Source organism: Nelusetta ayraudi, unplaced genomic scaffold, assembly GCF_046127955.1.
Source record: "Nelusetta ayraudi isolate G7.1 ecotype Tasmania unplaced genomic scaffold, CSIRO-AGI_Nayr_v1 ptg000070l, whole genome shotgun sequence".
Lineage (NCBI taxonomy): Eukaryota > Metazoa > Chordata > Actinopteri > Tetraodontiformes > Monacanthidae > Nelusetta > Nelusetta ayraudi.
The window spans coordinates 3,239,713-3,258,388 of NW_027466120.1; the positions used below are offsets into that span (position 1 = coordinate 3,239,713).

The window sequence follows — 18,676 nt, forward strand, 5'->3', positions numbered from 1 at the left end:
AGACAGGACCATATAAAAAGTGGAAACAGCTCATCGGTTACGTGAGCCAAATGTTTATTGTCAGAGTTTATTAGCAAAACCTCTTTCCGCGAATCATTATGCGCAAAAAACACCTCAAGTGACTACGCATAATGTTTCACCAAATGTGTTTTTTGTATTTTTTTATTTTGCTGTTTCCACAAATTCTAATGATCTATGACTCCAAATGTGCATTAAAATGCTCCATGGAAGGTGAACTATTGAGGCATGCCACGGAGACAACACGCGTGTTTTGCTCCTAACTGACATTATTTGACCGTGAATTGAGAGACGTGACTGCTGCAACTGCACACGTGTTCAAGAGTGTTGCTAAAATCAGCCACAATAATAGCAATTCTGGAATCAGTGTCATCAAAAAGGCTGGCTGATGTCGGCAGACGATCACAGCTGGCAGATGTTTTGAAAAGAGCAGCGGTGGCTCTGTTGTTGTCTGCATGTTTAATAGATGAAAACAAAACAAAAACATGGATTAAACAATGTAAATTTGTGACATGCAAAGTAAAACCAGCCATTGTATCTGACCACCAGGGACAATCCTATTTCTATTTCTATCAGAGGCTCCCGCTGGCTGTCCACCTGTTGGATAAGCTGTGCCTCATTTTTGCAATCTCTCCAACATCGTGTGCGCTCTCACGGCCTGAGCCAGCTCATCTGTCCGCCTAACGTCTCTCACTGTCTTCTGGGAATGCTGCCGTCAAGCTGCTGGCGCATGACACGGCCTCACCTGCGTTTTAAGCCGGCTCTAATTTGTCTGTGAAGGTTCTCAGTCGGCCGGGTCATAGAAGCACTTACTAAAGGTTAAGTGGATCATTCTGATGTTAACTTTTATTGTTCTGCGAGTGTACGGTACACTTGTATTAGTGTATTCATAGGCAATATATGAAGCTTTTACCAATATAAAAATCACACAACAAGCCAAATTCTACTTACTGGACCTTTAAGTAAATTGATCTTCAAGTAGCTCTGATTGGTTGTTGTTAGATACCCACTGAAATGCACAAATCCTGAGGATTTTCAAACCAAAGTGCCTCGGATCTGTCAGTCAGATCAGCTTTCTACATTTGTTTCGCATATCACGTCGGTCATTTGAAGTTAATATATTAGCGTCCGCCGCGCCTGCGTTGTTGGATCTGAGGACGTCGCTGAGCATATTGCCACCGCATCCGCGTGCCTCGGCGTTCAAGCCGCTCGGCCGCCCCCGCATCTCTTACCATGACAGATTAGCAGAGAAAGTCTCATAAGCAAATAAAAAGGGAGGAACACGACGAGGCTTATGGCTCGAGCCCGCGCATTTCAAAATGGAATTTGCTGTGTTAACACAAAAAACACGTCAACACCATCAACACCAGCGTGGTTATTCTGCAAGCACCCCCCCACACCCACACCCTCCCGAGAGGACAGAGGGCGCACGGTGTCGTGACAAAAGCAGAAATGCAAAGTTTGGAGATGCGTTGTGTCTCTACAAACAGGATGTTTTTCTTTCCCTTTCAAAATCAAACAGCAGCGTACGACAGGAAGAGCGATACGTTTGTGATGAATGAGGGGGAGAACTGGCGCCGTCGTGATTGATGATCTCGTGAAATAAGACACGGCTTCCATTTACAACTTCCTGTCAACACATCAATAATGTTTACCGGAAATTATTGTAATTCACAACGCAGCAGCAACAGCAACTCTAAGTCAGGCCGGTAGAAATGTATTTAAAATGGCTGCTTTAGTTCAGGCTCAGCCATGTGTATTCTAATTGCTTTTCTCTTTGCCGGTTTCATTGATGCTTTATTTTAAAATACCGTAGCTGGAAAAGACATACAATTAAAGAGAACTTCCTATTCGGTCCTTGTCCGACGCGGCATACATCCGCTAATGCATATTATAAATAATTTTGTAACATTAAAAGCGACACGGAAGAACAGGTGTGGCTGGCTGGATATAATCTGCGGTTTAGCATGTGCAGACAAACCGCAAATTACCATGCGCGGGCTGCGAAGTTCTCACAGGAGCACACAGGAAGGGGGGGGAGGGGGGTGAAGTTCAAGTCATTACCATACAAATTGTATAACAGCCTTGGCACGCTGGATTGTTGCGTTTCGATGAAAGTTAGTTCTAAGCTTCAGCTCGCGTCTGATGCGCGCGCTTTAAAAAAAATCCAGGCATCCAAAGCGTGATTGATGACTTTGGCGAAGTTAAAGCGCAGCTTCACGCTGTCAATCTGACTGGCAACGACTCAAACTGTTGTTATAAAGCAGGCAGTTAACAAAAAAAAAAAAAAAAAAAAAGAAATTGGCAAATCATTAAAAAATAATGTATACACATCAGAAAAAAAGAAAAACTTGCATAAATATCTCAACAACATGATATTCATACAAGTTACCTTTGGACTCTACAAGTGTCTATATGTATATCTTTATGTATTGTGCTTAAATTGTACGCACATATTTATGCATGTTTTTCTTCTACTGATGTGTGTATACATCATTTTGGCTGACTATATATGTGGGTGTATATATATATTTTTTATATACATATATATGTACATATAGTAACGTAATAAGTGTAAAAATGTACAAAGAGAGCAAAGTGGCCTTAAAAAACAGTGGTGGGGAATTAATGAATTCAGCCTCTTTAGCCTCCGTGTCACTGCAGAGATGAAGCAGAACGCCAACACAGGAGAGTGATAGAACAAGCCCACCATCAAAAAACTAAGCATTGCCTCAGCAGCACATGAAAGTCGAACTGGCCGGCAAACAGCATGTGACCCGGCAGTGACGGGCTGACAGGTCAGGTATGCTAGAACTTTGAAGAGACAGATTTTCTGGAGGGTAATTTTTTTTTGGGGGGCCAACATTCACTCTCTCTCTCTCTCTCTCTCTCTCTCTCTCTCTCTCTCTCTCTCTCTCTCTCTCACACACACACACACACACACACATACACAATCTGTCAAAAGAAGGCTGTTGCACGGGATAAAAAAACAGCTTGTGTGTGTGTTTTTACCGTGAGTCAGCAAAGCGGCTGTGTTAAAAGCTTTCCTGTGGCCTTTTTAAGAACACAAGACTCTTTTCTTTTTCTTGTTGAAGCTTTGAAGGTGAGCATTGTATCGCATCAAAGAACAGACTGACGTTGAACATCCCAGCCTGAAGTTAGAACTTTCATGGAAATGGTGGGAAAAAAAAATAAAAAAAATAACTCAGACATAAAACGTGACAAGTTGTCTTCATTAGCTGTTGCTGATTCCACAGCGTTGGGTTTCTTCAGAAGCGTAGTCCAAAACTGAAAATGCCACCCCAACCTCCTTTTCCCCAGAAATTATTGGCAGTGGTGTGCAAATCTTTTGGCAGTTCTCAGTCTGTATAGATTGAAGAAGTGGCCAGTTTGCCCGAATTGAGAGAATGATTTAAGACATCAGACATAATTAACATTATCGATGCTTTCTAGCAACAATGTGTCTTGATCTTGTCGATGGAAAAGAACATCTCTCTAGAAAGCAGTGATGCCGCACTGACCAGGCCATTGCGGTCTTGCGTTTCTGGATTTCTCAACATTTGGAAAGTACAGCAGAGATATTGACTCGAATTACAGGGTGAGAATGATTCTGCATCCTTAAGAAACATGGACTGGAGAAACAAACCATCTTTTTCCATGGTGGGTTAAAATGTGTTTTTATGACACAATCCTTGCATATTCAATGTTGAACAACCTGCACACAGTATTTTGCTATTTGTTCAGTCAGCACAAGTGTGCTCTAATGCTAATGCTAAAATTATGGTACAGATATTACTGTAGAAGGAGCCACGCACGCTAAATGTGGAGGGAGCCCTTAAGCCCTGAGCTATTTTGTGAAACTTTCCTCTCTAAATGAACTATAATGAGTCTCAACATACTTTGTATGTGTGCATAAACAGATGTGTGGCCCTTCTAACAACTCCACCGTTAGCTAAACACATTAGCATAGGTCACAGCAGAGTGGTAATTTCTACGTTACTGTTAGAAGCACTCCCAGTGGTCTTATAAGTTCCTATAATTAATTAATGCCTCAGCAAAGGGCTAAATACTTCCTATTATTTTACTACTTTTAGTGGGCAAACCTGAAGTTTAACAACGTTGTCTCGCGGCTTGGCGATCTTGCTATTTTGCTCAAACATAGGGCAGTGTGAGATCACCTGCGATAACTTTTCTGACCAAATACCTGCAGCCACTACTTGTTAGAGCCACGCTGCGACAGGAAGGTCCTGTTCTACCCATAGAACAAAAATAACCTGTCAGGCAAACAGAGGTGGCATGTCGTTGAGGGTTGAGCGAAGAGAGGGAGTGATGTGTCCGTCGTGTGATCGTTGCCGTAAGATGAAGATATAGCGCGGCACAATATGCCTCTTTTAACTGAGTAATAGCTACCAGAGGCCAGAGCGAGACTATTAAAAGACCTTCCTTCACATTAGCCAAAATAACACGACTAATGGAAGTTAAGAAGTCAATGATTTTTCCAATTATCGCTACGTGAAAGGAGTCTGCTATTTTTTTTAAAAAGCACTGGCTTTTGGCAAATTAGACTTCCTATTCTCCGAGGAGGTGACAATGGAGCGTACCTCTTTCTCCTCACTGCCCACTTTGGAGGCGTGGAAGAATGAAAATAAGGCGGCCATTGTAAGTGGCGGATAAAGAGCGGCCGCACCACCGCTCTATCTCCCCGTCGCCCTCTTTCACCAGCGGATTGATTAAATTGTGAAATAAGGAGCGTGCTGGATGCCTGTTTCACCGCTTGAGCCGCTCCCCCAGGGGTTGGCAAGGACAATATCAAGGAGCCCCTTCCACTCTCCTCTTACTCCCCTTCCACATTCTTGTCCCCCTCATCCCCAGGAAGCCCAATCTGGGTAATTAGACTGGAGAGTGTTGGGGACTTACTGCACAGATAGAGGGAGAGGGGAGGGGAGGGGTGGGGTGGGGTGGGGGGTGCATACAGTGGCACAAAATCTGCTGCCATTGCAATTCTCCTCATCCGAACCAGGCACCTCTACGCTGCCCTCCGTTCACGCACCTTCTTTCTCTCCCTCCACTTTTTTTAAAAAAAAAAAATAGCAAATGCAGAGTAGAAGGAAAATGTCAGAAACGACGGCACATAGTGACAGGAGTTGAGGGAGTGAGTGGGGGCGGGGGTAAAAAAAAAAAAAAAATGAAAGTGGCTGTAATTCAACTGCATCAGCACAAGTCTGCAGCGGAGCATGACCCCTCTTGGCTGCGAATCTAGAAACAGGAAGTGGAGAGAAGTTGCCGCCACTTTGAGTGTGATTGGACCGGCTACAGATTTTTTTTTTCCCACCCTAGTTTTAAATCAGACCAGACCCAAAACTCCCTGTGAGATCATGAACCGTCGGGGATTATTATTTTTTTTTTTGCTCGCATTCTAATTTTTCAATCCAGGAAAGAAAAAAACCCCCAAAAAAACACCTCACAACTGTTGGACTGCAGGCAGCTCAAAAGTTTTTTGGACCGGAGGTGTGCAGAGTTTCCCTTCCAGCTTACAGTGGCGCGCACTTCCGAGCTACCACGAGGTAAGCAGATGTTTAAAGAGCCAGATGTGAGACGGCGCGGGGGAGGAGGACACGTGTTGGGGTGGAGGCGGGGAGTGCAATGCACACTCAGAATTGACTGGAAGCCTGACAAAGGTGGGGTGGTGGTGGTGGTGGTGGGGGGGGTTGGTGGGAGTAGCTGATCCATGCCAAGGTTGCACTTGCCAAAACACAGGCAGACACGGATGAGGAGTTGGACCTACTGCTGCTCCTGCTGCAGCTCTGTGTTCAGAAAAGTTAGCAATCACATCCTAAAACAGTGGTTTTCAAAGTGGGGGCCACCAGGGGGCGCAAGAAAATTGGAGAGTGATGAAAAAAATGTCATTAAGTAAATTAATAACTTCAAATTCTTTTAAAATTTCTTGTTATCATCAAATACAATCCAATTATTGTTTTTCTTTTAGTTATTTTCTTTGTTGTTGCTGTTAATATTGTTGTCTGTTGGTTTGCACAGGGCTTCCCTGGCCAGAAGCACCACTAAAACACCCACCCAGGATCTCAAACACGAGGATTCACTGCAGGCCCTTAGCGGCTTTTCAAAACATTTCCCCGGATGTTCTGGTTCCAGCCAACTGAGCGAGTCCAGCTGTCATCTTGACAGATGAACCTCCGTAGACTGAGGGAGGTGCGTGCGCATGCGTGCGTGCGCGTGCGCGCGTGTGCGAGAGCACTCTGCCGACCCACGCCTGCGTTAGCGGACGACGACGACTCGCAGATGGCCGACGAACACGCCGTTCCTCTCCTCTCAAAAGCAGATGGCTTCACATCCTCAGATTGACACATCAGAAAAACTGCTCGTCACTTCCTGCGAAGCTCCTTCCCTCCGTGGGAGAAGAACACGTCCCACACCGGCTCTCGCTGCTGGCTGGCCGCCGAGCCCCCTTTATTGCCACAACGTCTACGACCAGCACAAATCACCCGACATAAAGAAGCGTTTTTTTCCCCCCCCTCACCTCGGGTGAACCGTAACCCAGAGCCGCCGCCGACGCCGCTGCCGCTGCCGCAAAGAGCCGCCCGTGCATCACTCTGCCTTTCACGAGCGCTGCGGGACGTTAAAGTTTTTATGGAGCTTTCGAGGAAATGTTCTTTGCTCCTGGAAATGAAAGGCAAACATAAAAAGGCCAAAAGCGTCACCGGGGGGGGGGTTAAACCGGGCTTACCGAGTGAAACCCCGCAAAAAGTTTAAGGGACCGGCGGTAAGATACGGGCGACTCTCGATCAGCCGCTAAACTGTTTATCTCGCCGCTCGCCTTATTGCGCTGCCAGGGGTTTTATTGTACAATGTTGCACGGCGGTGATGTACAGCGTGTTTGCTATTGTGCTCCACAACCGAGCCTCTGGGTGTAGGTACGCCAGCGTCACCCCCGCCCCCTCTTTTTTTTTTTTATTATTACCAACGCAACAAAAGACGAGATCACCCCGTGACGGCGTCTATTATGTCTGCGTGAAAAGAGACTGACTGAGGCCCCTTCTTGTAAATGACAGAGTAAATAGGATCACTTTATTCTGGCGAGGGGCCTTGATTCTGATTCCTCTCATATTCCAGCCTCGGGAGACAGAAAGAGATGGAAAAAAAATAATAGCAGGAAAAAAAACAAAAAAACAAGGCCGTTAAGTGGGATTAGAGGGATTGTTGAAAGGGTCATGTGACTTGCGTTGAGCCCAAGGACTTCCTACCTCGCCGTTACTCTTCTGTCTCTCCGCCACTTCGGAGTTTGTCTCGCAGGCGGAAACCGTGGGTGCAAGTGTCGCTCGCTAAGAAGAAGGCGGCTCCCCTCTCCAGCTCCTACTTCGCTGTTTGCCCGCCGCTGCTGCGGCTGCAAGCGAATCCTCTTCCCTCTGACCTTGTCCAACATCACTAGCAGCTCGCGCTAAATACCCACCTGGCACCCCTCCCCTCCCCGGTCCCCGACTCCCCGAGTCCTCTTCACAAGTGTCCTTCCTCCAATTTCCCCGCACATTGTTTTTTTTCCCGCAAGTCTTCAGAGGAAGCTCGATCCTCGGCTCTCCTTCATTCTTCTGATCGGCGCGGGTCACGGAGGCCGACCTCCCGGGGGTGGTGGGGGGTGTGGGGTGGGGTGGGACCAGGCGGAGGCTGTTTGTTAAGCTGCTATTTATCTCCTTCACGGAGTCCTCCTCATCTCCGATTAGAGAGCCCAGAACTGTTGCCCTTGACTCACACATAACTCTTGTGTCTTTTGGTGAGATGATTTACTGTTTAATTTTACACAGAGTGAACCCCCCCGGGCGTCCGGGGGCTGGGGGGTGGGGTGGGGAGCGGACGCCTGGCGCTGCCTGATGTCATATCAGCAAGGAACGTGTCAGGGTTTTATTTATTTATTTATTTATTTATTTATTTATTTATTTTTTTTGGGGGGGGGGGGGGATTTGTGAGCGTGTGTGTGTTTATCTCTGAGCATGTGTGTGTGTGAGTGTCTAAGCTGTCTGTGCGTGCGTGAGTGTGTAGGCGGCTTTTTTTTTTGCTCTTTGTTTCGCAACTACAGCCTCAGTCGTAGTAGAAGCGGCTGCTGCTGCTGCTGCTGCTGCTGCTGCTGCTGCCGCCGTGGCGGCGTACGCAAAACAGGCGCCGTCTGGAAACTCCCCCCCTGTAAAAAAATAAACCTCGGCCGAGCTCGCCTGATGAACGTGTTTACCGCGACTCGACAGCGCTAATTTTGAAATAATGAGATATTAAACAGGGGAGAATTACATTTTGGTTTCACTTCCCCGAACACCGGAGGAAAACAAAGGCCAAATGATGCCGACAAACACGGACATGTTGTGGGAATTTATTTTCCTTGACAGTGGCAGGAGATTGTTGGGGAGAGACTCCATTTCCTGGGGCTGATGAATGTAATTACATTGATCTCGCTAATTTCATTAGAGGGCAGGAAATTAAGTTGGTAAGGTATTTAATATACGCCCAGGCAGGTCTGCAGCTGCGGCTCTGAGGGCAGCAGCAGGTTGGCGGGGGCCGAGCAGGAGTCGCAGCTAAAGAGCAGTCGAAGCTGTCGAAGGGTTCATAAAGCCATTTGCTCCCTTTTTCACAGCTGCCCTCGACCATTTCCAAGCATCATATATTAATGTGCCCTTCGGGTGCCGCTCACCTCTTCTCTTGAATATCCACGCAATCGCACGCTATTCAGAAGACGATCAAATTGCTTTTATGGCCGTATGTTTCATTAATGATAGGGGCTGTCAAAAAGACAGGGCTGAGCATGTTCCTCCATCACCGGGCTCCATTAGCAGCTGTGACAATGTAAAGCACTCTGGGTCTGCACCCTGGTGTCCCACTCCATATGCCAGAAAGCTATTAAAAAAAAAAAAAAAAAAGCAGGATATTTAACCTCAGTTTCTCAGTGTTACACACTGTCCCATTTTTTTTTTAAATTCTGAATGTGTATATTTTAGGGCTGTCGAATGATACATTTTTCAAATTGAGATTAATCTCTGACATCCTGTAGTTAATTGTGATTAATTGCGTTTTGATTTTTGCGTTTAAAATTATGTTATTCTTCCTTTTTATATCCATACTTATGTAAATCAAAATAAATAAATTTTTTTTGATCCTTTGTATCATCATTTCTTTCAAAACAGTCCACCTAGAAGTTAAATGAAACAAAACATGACCCCTGTCATGAATCCAAAACAAATATGTCGGTTGGGTGTCAAGAGCACTTTTCTTATTAAATATTAACACCGCAGAACCACAAGGAGGAAGGAAAACAGTTTTTCTGTCCAAAGCTGAATGCAGCATCTTACGCAATCTGCTCCAAAAACACAAGTTCGAGTTAAAATTTGCGCTCGAAGCAGCATAACAAGGCTGCGTGTGCTCTCGGCACGTACACAAGTCCCGGCCAGTATATCACATCCTGGCGGCTGGAGGTGTGGGTGAAGTCCCAGGGTGGCCGCTACTTGTCTGTATGTGCTTCGGCCGCGTGAGGACCTGACTACGGGCGGGTAGAAGGGACAAAAGCCCTGCGATCAAAAATGAGCGCGTCATGCTTTGTAATCAATCTCATTGCGATGAGCGTGTCAATGCCGACAGCCCACGTATATATTTCTTTCATTACTACTTCACATAAACAGACTTTTGACAGTCAACAAGACGTTTAATCTGCATTGTAATGTTTCTGCGTCGACACTTCTCTAAAAATCTAGTTTACAGCCCCTTAAACGTCTCACACTCGCCCTGACTTGGACCACACTGCCTTGTATCCTGTCCAAAGTTAATCGTTGTAAATCTGTCTTCACATGCCAGTCGCACTTCCTGGAAGAGGGAGCTCATCAGTAACAAAACAGTCCAGCCAAACACGGACTTAACTGCAAATACAAGCACTGCCATTGAGCCAGTTTTTTCCGGGCCAAGGCTTCCGCAACACCATGTGCTCTGCAAACTCATTCCAATCGCGCTCCTTCTTTGTAACGGTGTAGCGGCGCAGTTTAATCACGTCTGGAGGTACAATGCAGCTATGTCTGGCTTGTGTCCTCACAAAGGGTGCTCTCAAGACGTTGGGAATTTATAAAATACTTTCAGACTATTCACAAACTCCTCCTTTGAGCGCTGCTAAGTCGAAGGCTCAAACATGACTCAATGTTATGTGTGAATCTCTCCCATGTTTTTCCCCAACACCAGCCACGTTGCAGCACACCGATGTCTCACTGGCCGACCCGCCTCAAAATGGCAGCGGCGTGTCGGGCGCAAGACCCATGATTCATCGACTTGTCACTGGGGGACAAACACAAGATATGCTCCCCGGCTATTTTAGGCTGTTTTTCTTTTAAACCCTTTAATGTGGAAAAACATAACTTTTGTCAAAATAAATATTAGTCATCAGGTATTTTTGTCTACTTTAGAAAATGTCAGAGGGAGAACTTGCGGCATAGTGTTGCGCCGCACTTAACGCATCACATCCTGCACCGGTGTGTTACCATGACAGCCTTTTCACCAATTAGCAGGACTGGTTCACATATATTCAGCTTGCAGATGTTGTTTGCAGTCGGTTCATCCAGGTTCCAAGTTGGTCATTTGGTTCCAATTTAAAGTTTTTGTGCCTTTCCTCCCTCTTTTTGGTCAAGTTACAAGTTGTGTCAAGTTGAGTCATTTTCTTTTAATTGCATCACGCAGGTGACGGCTACTTTAAAAGGTGTGCAAACTCTTAGACATAGTTAAAGAGCAATGTTTTTAGTGTTTTGTAACAAAACACTCTGAAGTCCTCCTCTGCTATATTGCTTGACTTATTAAAAACCCACCACCACATGCTAACAATAACTGGTTAAACTGATGAGCACTACCCTTAAAGAAACAAGTCTCCTGTGGTTTTTGATGCTTGTGGCATCAGAAGACGTCTGGCATCCAGCACTTCACACTTTCCCATCACACTGAGAGGTCTTAAAAGCCAAAAAAAAAGCAAAATGCAAGGGATAGAAATGATGATGACTAGATTTAATCCACAGAGCACCAGGAGCTTGTGGCACCGACCCAGTTTGACAGTCTGCCCAGTTATTTATAAATGGCAATGCCATTTAAGTTTAAAGAAAAATTAATTACTTCCAATTACAAAATAATTACTGCTGAACTTAAAAAAGATCCTTCATTTATCAAACTCACACTATAAATGAACGTGGACAATACATTTAAGTCATTGTGGCTCCAGCAATGACTTTGCGTAAGTCCAGGGATGAAAGTCTTGAAAGAGGTAACCAGAAAGGCCCTCACTCGCACAATGACTCACAGGAAGTGCACTTCTCTATTAACATGCAAACAATGATAAGGTTTCTGAGTTTTAAGCCGAGTTCAATCAAATGCTACTTGTAGCAAACAAACAAACAGACAGACAACAAAAAACAAAAAAAACAAAAAAAAACAAAAAACATTTTTTTTGCAGTGTCTGCAGAAATCTTGTGTTGGAAGAAAAAGTCGATCTTGGGTTTAAAATGAAACTTGAGTTGAATTCTTTAGCAGCTGACATGAAACAAAGCCAAGCAACTGAGAGCACACAACTTGTACACACACACACACACACACACACACACACACACACACACGCACGCACACAGAGGGAAATAAAATTAGGGAAATGAAAACATAATATGACCACGCGCGCTCTCCCACTGACCGCAGACTGTCTCTCTTCTTTCCGACTTGTCAGAATGTTTTCCACTTTCCTCCGCCCGCTTGATAAAGTTTATCCAGTGCATGTGAAAGAGGAAGAGGCTGCGTTTTGAAAATTGTGTCTGTGCCAAGTTAGAAGAAACCTCTGCAGTGAACAAGAGCTTGGAAAGAATGCAAAACACAATGTGGCCCCAACCGAAAACCTGCTTGAAAGGCCTTCATACACACTGCACACTGTCCTATATGAGGTGTTTCACCGGTCAAACTTCGGCCTGCGATAAATAAAGTTTACTCCTCATTCATTAAATGTTCCATACGGCAGCCAGCGCGGTCTCACCGAGGCCGAGCTCTGGGCTGGAGTGAGATCCCTCAATCCAGGAAGAAAGAAAAAGACCGAAGTCAAGGAGAAGACAGAATTGGAAGCTGCTTTTCCTCTTTCGTTCATTTCGTCTCTTTGTTCGGGGATGAAGCGAAAAAAAAAAACCCCGACCAAACAAAAAGCCCCCCGAAACAATGAGCGCACAGCAGAGGCAAGGAGGAGCCGCGCTCGCTTTGCTCAGCCTTTGTTGGCCGCTCGTGTACAACAAGTCGTTTAGGCCCGTGTGTGTGTGTGTGTGTGTGTGTGCACGTATGTGTTTTGTCTGGCGACCAGGTGCGTGCGAGAGGAAAATGAGGTCTGGGGATGGATGGGGGTCGGGGGGGTGGTGCAGGCTGCAGCAGCGCTGGTGCTGGCCGGGTGGGTGCTGAGGTGGCGGCGGGCGCCAGAAGGCTTCATTAGACTTGAAGGAAGGAGGCCGAGCATGGTTTTCCTTGGAAGTCTGTCAGACCTGAACACAAACACAGACACAGACCCTGCAGTCCCTCTTCTAATGCCTCCCCCCCACCCCCCCACCACCACCACCACCCTGTTGCTGTTCTTTTTCTTTGTTTTCTTTTTTACAGCCCTGCTCGCTCATTCTTCCACCTCCCCTGCACTCATCTTCCCGCCCTTCTCTCAGACACGCACCCCCCCACCACCCCCCCACCACCCCCCCACGAGCTGCTCCAGCTCCATCTCACTCTCGCATCTTCCTCTTTCACCATTTTCTTCTTTCCCGTCCTCTTCAGGTTTTTTTTGTTTTGTTTTGTTTTTTGTCCACTCCGTCTTTCTGGTGTTTTTGTTGTCGCCGCGTCTGTCGGTGAAGCGGAGCAGTCATTAATCACTGGTAAACGCACGCGGAGGAGAGAGCAGACGCCTCGGGAGGTGGGGGGTGGGGGGTGGGTCTCTCGTTCTGTCAGGAAAACACTTCTCTGAACGCGCTCCGCCGAGAGAGGGAGAGAGAGAGAGAGCGAGAGAAAGAGAGGGATAGAGAGAGAGAGAGAGAGAGAGAGGGACAGAGAGAGAGAGAGAGAGAGAGAGAGGAAGGAAACTGGAGCACAGGTGCGCGAGGGCGAACGCAGCCAGATGCAACGCAGCGCAAATCGAATCACGCACGGAAACGCCCCGCATTCCGTGCACTATTTAACACCATGTCTCCTTTTCATTTTCTTATTATCACCAGAGGTGGTAAAATATTCTCATTCTGTACTAGAGTAAAAGCACAGTGTCAAAAAATACTCTAACTAAACGTAAAATTCCATTACTCAAGTAAAAGTAAGAAAATACAAGATCTGAAAGGTACTGAAAGTTAAAAGTAAGCTTTTTTTTTCTTGTTGATGAGCCACAAACAACACAACAGCGTGGTTCAAATAGCACCACTTCAAGCAACATGTATGTTTTTTTGCATGTACTTTCCAGCGTAAGCAGTAGAAGGATAAGTAGCAGTGGAGTAAAAGCAAAAAGTCGTCAGAAAAATAAACACTCAAGTACAGATCCCTGAAAAATCCACTTAAGTACAGTCACAAAGTATTTGCACTTCCACCTCCGCTTATTGCACAACATCTAATTCCAGCTCCATTAAAATAAACTGCAGCAACAAAGTGCACAGTTAAGGTGTCTGACGTAAAATAAACTCCCTGCGGCGATCCCTCAGTCGATACGTGAAGCGGCTTTGGACAAGTACCCATTTATTTGGCTTATCGCTCTCACAGCTCCGGTTTCTCTCCTGTCAATACAATGGCCCCCGAGATCATTGAGGGATGCGGTCGCGCAGTATCGGAATATCTGGGCCTCTCCGTCTTAAGGGCAGCCTGAAGACAGAGGAATGTGCCTCTGTCCAAACATTAGTCAATATGCTCAATTTCAGTTTAGCAAAATTTGCTGTCCCTCGGTTTGGCGCTCAAACTAAATGCCCCGCCCCCGGAAAAGGATCTCTCCACCAAGCAAGGAAGGTTTGAAGCCAATCAACAAAAGGTTTTTTGGGAGGGAAGCCTGAAAGGAGGGAGCAGAAAGAGGACAACATTGATTGGATTGGGGGAAACGACAATGAAGAGGGTGAAAAGCGGCCAATGATGTGGGTAATTGGCTGGCAACTGACTTTAAGTTAATGCACCACAGGCATCCAATGAGGGACTGTTTATTTATTCATCAATTTAAAAAAAAAATAAAATGTCTCCTCCATACCTAATAGAAAATCAATGCATCGTAGGAGACAACGAGGCCGGCTTCCATACTGGAACCAAGGCATTAAAAATGAATGGCAGGGAGGAGGAAACATTTGGCTGCATACAGTCGAACTGCAACAACCTGTGATCACCTTTTGGAAAAATCCCACAACAAACCGAAACCTAAACAACAAAGCTGAAAACCTGACAATCCAAAAGGAGAAAAACAAAAGATCACATCCATCGCTCTCACTCCCACCCTCTCTGTTCTCGCTTTCCCCAGAACAAAAGAGTCAGCGAGAAGTGGGATGAAAAGAAAAGGGGCATTTCACTGGACAAACATTTATTCATAGCCCATTTGGCTCCTTGGTTAAGCTGTTTGTTTCATCAGGGTTTTCTTCATCACCCCCCCCCCCCCCCTGTTTTTCTGCTGACGGCTGCTCTAATAGGGGGTTAAGGGAGTTGGGTGGTGGTGCTGCTGCCGAGGTGGTTATGTTGAGTCTTTATTTACCCAAGCAGGAGAAATCGATGCCTTTCCGCTGTAGGAGAAGTGCGCGGATCAATGGGAGGTTTCAAAAAGCCTCTGTGAAAAATCAATGTCCCTTACATGCTATTGATGGCTGTTTGGCCGCAGAAGAAAGGGAGTGACAAAGAACACCTGTTTATTATGAAAAATTGCTCCCTCCCACTCTTTTGTTTTGGCCTCTCTAACACTCCTCGATGCTTTTGTTCTTTCCAGTGCTGTGTTCCTCTTTTCTGCTCTGGTTTTGTCAAAATGGTGCCGCAATCGTCTGCTGCAAAGGATTGAATTGCACGTTTCCTTGACTTCTTTTTTTTGTTGAATGCTTCCTCTAGGAATCACGGTAATGCAAAAAAAAAACAAAACACATCTCCGTAAATGGTTTATGTGCTCTTCATTTAAAAAACACAATTTTGAAATGGATACCTGTCATTGTTTCTGCCTTGTAGATGCGAATATACTAAACATATTACAAATGATGCTCATTTTTCACAACTTCAACGAAACAAACTGTGATCGGTTGAAAACCAATAAAGCAAAGTTTCCTGTTTATTAATCTTAACCAAATTAATCATAAAACGCTGCTCCTGTGTGAACAGGAGGGCAAAAATTCTTTGTGTTTTATCCAAAAACCACTGTCGTGCACACTGGCCTCCTCTGGTCTTGAATCTTGATAATGAACAACAACAATGGGCCAAGCAAACTGCAGACAGGACCTGCAGACAGCAGCTTCATATTGATGATTATGATGATTGTGAGTATATAGGCTTATGCCATTTCCACAACAGAATCCTGTAAACCGGCCAGTAAAAACCCGAATGTATTGCTCAAAATGGAGCATCGCTGAACTGACTGTTAGCTGACGGAACATCTCTGTCAGGGAGAGAGAGGAATGTTTACTGGGGGAGAGCACTCCCAGCGCGGTCACTAATGTATGGGAGCACTCATGCGCCACCTCACAAACACTCCTGTCCCTCGGCGAACAATTCAAACATGTCGGAGGGCGCCGGCGAGAAGCCGGCAAAAGACACAGACAAACAAACCAAACAAAGACACAAACCAAGATGCACAAAACTCATTACTCACTGCAAAAACACTGTTTCCAAAGGATTTATTTGCATCCAGTGCTGCAGTTTCTGTATGCGAGATCATTCAATGACCGTTTGAGGCCCATGTGAGAAAAGCGAGAAAAGACCCTGTGCTTGCTCAGAGTACGAAAATGTAACGTAAACCAAGAAAAAACTAAAAAACTAAAAAAACAAAAACAGATATCCAATTAATTAAAACAGTAAAATGGAAATGGTTTCATTGGAACTGGAATTGACTTCACACAAGGGTCAAACACAGTTCTAAGTCACTGGAGGTGCTACAAAGACATGACCGAAATGCTTGTTATATATAAATTCCAGCCCAGGCCTGATTTTACATTCAACCTGTGTTGAACAAAAGCATCGATGCTAAAACTGCTCAGCTATAATGAGACCGACGGTGGTTCACCTTGGTCTACACTGGAGCAGCTGTTATTCTACCTTTACGTTTTGTTTTTTTACCCTCCCAATTACATCTCGCTGAGCTCTGACACCCGCCTCGCTTTTGGAGAGCGGCGGGAGAGTTACAGCTCTGTCGAGACTCCGGCGGAGTCGACGTTCCCCTTGAGCCGTGTCAGGCCGGCCGGCTGAGGGCCTCCCGTCCCGACGCTCTGATCAAAGTGACACAGGTGAGAGCCGCTGTCACCCGCCTGTCCGACTGACGGCAACTTGGTCAGGGCACCGGCAGGAGCGGGACGCAGGCAGAGAGGGAGGGAGCGAGGGAGAGGGACGGCTCCCTGCGCGTCACTCAGTGCTATGGTGGATGACAGGGCGGCCCATTAGGAGAGGGACTGACATCACAGACCATTAGCGGAGGCATCACACAGCCACGGACGAGCACAGCCGGGACAGGAAGACAGGCAGGGCCGCTGTTCCCGGGAAAAAAATAAAAAATAAATAAAATTCCACGCCGCGATGAGGCATTAGCCTGGAGAGAGAGCGAACAACATGTTCCCACCGGCTGATGAGACCGGAGCAGCCGCGGGTTTGGAGGGAAATACCATACAAAGCAGCACAAAAGGATCCCTTCCCTTGCCTAACATATACAACACACACATACATACATATAGAGTATGTGGAACCTTCAGCACACACCAACTGAAAGAGGACGCATTGCAAGCTTGGAAAGGGATGCCAAAAGAAGAATAGAAGAGTCAGTGGGTCACAGGCTCCTTGCATTGACTGTATGCAAAGGATTCTGCAACTTCACGCTGAGTGTTATGCAATTTGTATATGTAATTTGTTGTATCTAATCTATCTCTTCCAATGCTTTTCCTTGCCCCAAAATGTGGTGTCCTGTTCCAAGTGGGCAGGACACCAATTTCCTAAATTTCCTAAATTTGGGTTTTTCGATCCAGATGTAAATGCCTGGAAATCAAAACTGGAATGTTGATCTCATGTCTCACATTTGTGTGTATATACTGTGTATATATATATATACATATACATATATATATATATATATATATATATATATATATATATATATATATATATATACATATATATATATATATATATATATGTATATATATATATATATATATGTGTGTGTGTGTGTGTGTGTGTGTATCAGAATGGCGGAGTCATTCCCATGCCGTCCCACGTCCAGAGCTGTCTCCTTGTTAAAATCTCCAGCTCAGGCCGCGGCCCCGCCTGCCCTCCAGTCATCATTAAAGAGAGACGGGAGCCGGGCAGCGGCAACAGAGGCATCAGCACGCATCACTTCTCTGCTCTTGAACGCTCCGCTCTCTGCTCCGTCCACCAGCCCCTGACGGACCTATTTACTGCACAAAGTGGATTGTGTTTGGCTGCACGCTGTACTTTCAAATCTTCATTTGATACCCCCCCCCCGCCCCCTCACCCACCCACCCACCTCCAACTCACTGTCTCTGCGGTTTCCGTCCGAGCCCGTGGAATCAGCACAACTGTCTGGACGCTTTACGGCAGGCGGAGGGGCGGAGTGGGGGATCGAGAGGGCTGAGGGGGCTCAGCGGGTTGCGATTGAAGTGGCACATTATGCTGGGCTCGACGCAGCGTGCTCACTCCAGCCGTAACTCTCACAAACTTTCCCTTTTTTTTCCTCCTCCTTCTTTGACTTTACGCTTTTGTGTTCATCTGAAAAAGTGTCTGGAGTGTGCGTGTGTGTGTGTGTGTGTGTGTGTGTGTGTGTGTGTGTGTGTGTGTGTGTGTGTGTGTGTGTGTGTGTGTGTGTTGGGGGGGAGGGTACAAAAAAACAACCAACACTTCAAGCAGCTCCCCAGGCTTCTCCCTGGGGATCGACTGTAACCCGGTAAGAAAAACAAAGAACAGAAACAAGGAAGGAGCGAGGAGGAGAAAAAAAAACAAAACAAACGCTTTCTTTTGCACAATACGGAACCCAAAAGGGATAAAGTGATGTGTTTTGTCAACAGTGAGGGAATTGTGACGCTGCTCGATGAGTTCCAGCGGAAGTGGCGAGCTCCGGCCACCAGGGCGGCGGTTCTTCTGCGGCCACCTGTGGCAGGGTCTGATTTTTGTTGTTTGAGTTGCTGTTTATCTACTTTCCGTGCGTTCAGCCGCTAACCTTCAACACGTCGCGCTCGTACCCACACGGAAGGAAAATGAAAATGAATGCGAAACGGCAAGTCGGAAACTCTCTGTGTCCTGCATTCTGCATACATAAATAGTTTAATTCATCATGTGATTAACTGACATATTCAAGCTGCAGTCATGCAGTCGTGCTCGCTGTGGCGGAGCCGGAGAACTCCTGTCCTACCACTCGGGGCCGGGGGAATTGCCCGCTTTTCAGTCTTGAATTCGGCGCCTTGGCTTCAGTAGTGCGTGACAA

At 46.0% G+C, this 18,676-nt stretch overlaps 1 protein-coding gene across 2 annotated transcripts in view; it reads right to left on the bottom strand.

Moving 5' to 3' along the window:
• LOC142898770 (cadherin-4-like) overlaps nucleotides 1-18,676 on the bottom strand; it is a 226,339-nt gene that overhangs the window by 45,854 nt on the left and 161,809 nt on the right. The window lies entirely within an intron of this gene.